This window comes from Schistocerca gregaria, unplaced genomic scaffold (assembly GCF_023897955.1).
Source record: "Schistocerca gregaria isolate iqSchGreg1 unplaced genomic scaffold, iqSchGreg1.2 ptg000921l, whole genome shotgun sequence".
Taxonomy (NCBI): domain Eukaryota; kingdom Metazoa; phylum Arthropoda; class Insecta; order Orthoptera; family Acrididae; genus Schistocerca; species Schistocerca gregaria.
The window spans coordinates 17,501-22,500 of NW_026062278.1; the positions used below are offsets into that span (position 1 = coordinate 17,501).

Consider the following 5,000-nt stretch of genomic DNA (forward strand, 5'->3'; position numbering starts at 1 on the left):
GGAGAAATCCGATGTTGATGGGGGCCGTCATAGCATGATGCACTTTGTGCTGGCCCCCGTTGGGCGAAAGGGAATCCGGTTCCTATTCCGGAACCCGGCAGCGGAACCGATATAAGTCGGGCCCCTCTTTTAGAGATGCTCGTCGGGGTAACCCAAAAGGACCCGGAGACGCCGTCGGGAGATCGGGGAAGAGTTTTCTTTTCTGCATGAGCGTTCGAGTTCCCTGGAATCCTCTAGCAGGGAGATAGGGTTTGGAACGCGAAGAGCACCGCAGTTGCGGCGGTGTCCCGATCTTCCCCTCGGACCTTGAAAATCCGGGAGAGGGCCACGTGGAGGTGTCGCGCCGGTTCGTACCCATATCCGCAGCAGGTCTCCAAGGTGAAGAGCCTCTAGTCGATAGAATAATGTAGGTAAGGGAAGTCGGCAAATTGGATCCGTAACTTCGGGATAAGGATTGGCTCTGAGGATCGGGGCGTGTCGGGCTTGGTCGGGAAGTGGGTCAGCGCTAACGTGCCGGGCCTGGGCGAGGTGAGTGCCGTAGGGGTGCCGGTAAGTGCGGGCGTTTAGCGCGGGCGTGGTCTGCTCTCGCCGTTGGTTGGCCTCGTGCTGGCCGGCGGTGCAGGATGCGCGCGCCTGCGCGGCGTTCGCGCCCCGGTGCTTCAACCTGCGTGCAGGATCCGAGCTCGGTCCCGTGCCTTGGCCTCCCACGGATCTTCCTTGCTGCGAGGCCGCGTCCGCCTTAGCGTGCTCCTCCGGGGGCGCGCGGGTGCGCGGATTCTCTTCGGCCGCCATTCAACGATCAACTCAGAACTGGCACGGACTGGGGGAATCCGACTGTCTAATTAAAACAAAGCATTGCGATGGCCCTAGCGGGTGTTGACGCAATGTGATTTCTGCCCAGTGCTCTGAATGTCAACGTGAAGAAATTCAAGCAAGCGCGGGTAAACGGCGGGAGTAACTATGACTCTCTTAAGGTAGCCAAATGCCTCGTCATCTAATTAGTGACGCGCATGAATGGATTAACGAGATTCCCGCTGTCCCTATCTACTAGCTCCGGCTGTCTCATGCTGTGGGTCTGCAATTTGCGTGGGTCCATGGTTGGGAATAGGCAGCGGGGGAAGGATGCGTCTCGACCAGCTTAGCCTCTCCTTCCCAAGTGCCCCTGCCCGCCTTCTCGTGGTGGAGCTGTTAAGCCTTCGGGCGACCAAAGGGCAGGGGGGCGACGGTGTGCTGAACATCTTGCACACCGGTTCCGGCGACTGCATTCTTCGGGGCGGGAACCTGGCCTAAGTCGGCGAAGGTCACCCGCCTTGCCCCTGGATTTCCGGGGCATGATCCGCCAAGCCGGGGCGTGGTGACATGTCCCCGGTTAGGTTAGATGGGTCCAAACCCCTGAATGTCTGGGGGACCGGCCCGGCACCTGAGTAGGACCGGGTCTTTAGCCTTTGGTGGGAACTCGGCCTAGTAGGGGGCGAAGGACGGAGAGTGAATCCGCTCTCCCGGAATGCGGGTGGCATTCGTCGGCAAGGGAGCGGGTGAAAACCTCGATGGTGCAGCCGTCGAAGAGGACTAGTGCGCTGTACCCACGGCGTGCTAAACCTAGCAGCTCTTTTGTGGAAAGCTCTTGGTCAAGGGGCGGGACCGGTGAGCGAGCTGCATTTAGCCTCCCCCCATGCCAGAGAGGCCGGTCCGGGGAAAGAGACGGGCCTCCATTTTTCACTCTCTCATTTCGTCAATATGGCTGAAAACGTAGAGAGTGATAATGCGCTCGAGGGTGATTCGGTGTTCGAGGAGAATTTGACTGTCGCTGAGCGACACACGCGATTTCTAAAGTTGCTTGATTCCAGTGTTAAAAATGGAAAGATCAGCAACTACGCGATTAACCATATCAGGGATTGTGTAGCTCGATGGGCGATGGCCCACTCTCAACTTGAGGGTCGGATATTAGAATTAGAAAAGGAGAACGAGCGTCTAAGAGGTCAGCCCGCAGCGGCTCGGTCTTATGCCGCGGTTGCGAGTGCCCCTGTGGTTAAAGCGCCGTCGGCAAAGGAAACAATTCAGCAAAACATTAAAAAGACATATCCGACTGTATTCATTAAACCGAAGGCAGGCGAGGATATTCGGGCTGTCAAGACTGCTTTTGAGAAATGTATCAATCCCAAACGTGACAAAATCAAGATTAACACTGTAAGGACTGCTAAGAACGTATTGATAGTTGAGACAGCCACGCAAGAAGACAGTCAGAGAATAATGGCGAATAAGGAATTAATGGAAAAGGTTAAGTGCGAACCGCCAAGGAAACGCAGGCCTTTGATGTGCCTGTATGATGTTCCTACTTACATGAATGCGGATAGCCTACTTGATGCGATCTACATACAGAATTTTGATGTTTCTATGACGAGGGAGGAATTTGACAGTCAGTTTAGATTGCGATTCAAAGTAGGGCCAAGGGATAAGTTAACTGTGCATCATGTGGTGGAGGTCTCACCTGAAATGTGGAAGCCATTAACAAGAATTGGGAGGCTATATGTTGGATATTCGGCACTAAACATTAAGGATTACTTGGCGGTGCCACGATGCACCAAGTGCCAAGATTTAAATCACACAAATAAATATTGTAATGAAGATCAGGCTGTGTGCGCCCACTGCGGGCTGGTGGGGCATGAAAGGAGGGACTGCCCTAATAAGGACAGACCTCCTGTATGTATACCGTGTAAGAAACGTGGTAGGAAGTGTGGAGGACCGAAGGATTGCCCCACCTACCGAATGTTCTTAGACAGGATCGTACAGAGGACAGATTATGGCGACCCGTAAGGCGCCAAAGAAGAAGTCACCTAGTAAAGAAAAGAGGGACGCAGAGAGGGGTAGGTTAATTTATAAGGCTCTGTCCACAGGTTCTTTACTCTGCTCCGACGTTGTTCGGGGTTCCACGAGCAGTCTGGTGATGGAGGTCGGCGTCCAGACGGAGGTCGACTTGGAGGAAGCTATGGGTCGACTAACTTGTCGCCCATTGAGTGCCAGTGTGGAGGGGCCTGTGATGCAAGATGTTTCAAAGCAAGATCAACATGCTGTGTCTTTAGTCCCTACTGAAGTCGGTGGTGGTGGTGGTGGCGGAGGTTCAGATGTAAATATTGTGAATGTTACCGATGTAAAACGTGTAAATAGTGATGGTGGTGGTGTAATTTACAATGCAGTTGGTCCAGGTGATATCTATGATAATTTCGACCTTAAGTTACGATTGTCAAGGCTTGAAGAGCCTGCATTGTTAACTGTTGCACTGAGGCAGCTTGTTAGAACAGAGCATAGGGGTGGGGAAGATATTACCTACCCAGCCCTGGAGGATGTTGATTGTATTCATTTGCAAGCTGCTAATATTCCAACGCAACCTGATGAATTAAAACTTTTGGTGGAGAAGGTGTTTGCTAGAAGAGGCCGGAAATTCGATATAGATAAAATTTACAGCGATATGGTCAAGATGTATGGACGAAATGTCTCGGATTTTTCGAAGCCTTGGCCTGCTAGTCGCCTTCATGTTTTCTATCCCCCCGGTTAATGGGGCGATTCAGGTTGCTGCAGATTAATGCCATGCGTAGCCACTTGGTTGCGCAAGAGCTGAGAAAGGTAGCGGAGGAAGAGTTACTGGACATTCTTGTGATTCAAGAGCCGGCCTCCTGTGCTGGTCGGATTCCCGGATTTCCTGCGTCCGCGCAAGTGGTGTCCTCAGGGGAGAATCCCATGACTGCTATTGTAGTGCTGAATAAACTGATCAAGACCACTATTTTAACACAATTTTGTAATGAACATGTGATTGTGGTACAGCTTAATTTGTTGATGAATTTAGTATTCATTGTTAATGTATACTGTCAATTTCGGCAGCATATAACTGGATTTTTGAATCAGTTGGATTGGATACTAAGAACTCTACAAGGCAAGTCTGTAATAGTCTGTATGGATGCGAATGCCAAGTCTCCTCTGTGGCACAGTGTGGAACAGGATGAGCGGGGTGTCGAGCTCGAGAATTTGATTATGCAATTGCATCTTGATGTGGTGAATCAACCTGGACACCCACCTACCTTTTCAGGGAGGGCGGGTGCTGTTTCTAATATTGATGTGACGTTGGCAACTCAGAGCTCGGCACCACACGTTTGTGGTTGGAGAGTTGTTGACAACCTCACAGTGAGTGATCACAATTGTATATTTTTTGAGTATTGTACTGAGGTTGTGGAAGATACCGGGGAATGGGAGGAAAGGTATAATTATCGGAAAACTGATTGGGACCGACTAGCACAGGAATTTCGTCCTCCAGGGCTGGGCTCTGAGGCGGAAATACATAATGTGGATGATGTGGTTGCTGATCTGCTGGCATCCATTGAGGCAGCAATTGTTGCAGCAGTTCCCCGGGTGGCGAGGTATGTCCGTACGCAGGCTACTCCGTGGTCCCCAGAACTGACTGCACTCAAGCGTTCTGTCAGGCGGGCGCGGAGTAACTATCAAAGGAGTTTTGGGCATGAAGAGAGACAGTTTCATTTGAGAAGGTATCGCCGCCTGAAGGACAGATATCAGCATGCTATTCAGCAGGCAAGGAGGCAATCATGGCAGAACTTTGTTAACGAGCAGCTTGGTCTGGACCCTTGGGGGGTTCCATATAAGCTCGTGAGAGAGAAGATCAGATCTCCTGGGATGTTGTCAACTTTGCGGTTGGAAGATGGTCGGTGTACTACAACGTGGGAGGAGACTGTTAACGTGCTGTTGAACGTTTTGTTACCAGACGATGTTGAAGAAGAGGATACGGAGGAGCAGCGAAGAATTCGTCAAGCATTGTTGGAGCCATATGTGAATGAGGTGCACGTTTACCCCTTCTCCGCAGAGGAGGTGGTGGCTGCACTTCACACATTTGCACAGAGGAAAGCGCCTGGTCCTGACAAAGTGCCGGCCGAGATTCTGCAGTATCTAGCACCCCAGTTGGCTCCAGATCTGGCTAAAGTTTTCAATGTGTGTTT

The 5,000-nt window shown here is 51.6% G+C and overlaps 1 pseudogene; it reads left to right on the forward strand.

Annotated features, from left to right (window-relative positions):
* LOC126325407 (large subunit ribosomal RNA) overlaps positions 1–1,088 on the forward strand; it is a 2,998-nt pseudogene extending 1,910 nt beyond the window's left edge.
* Positions 1,089–5,000: the final 3,912 nt, after the last annotated feature.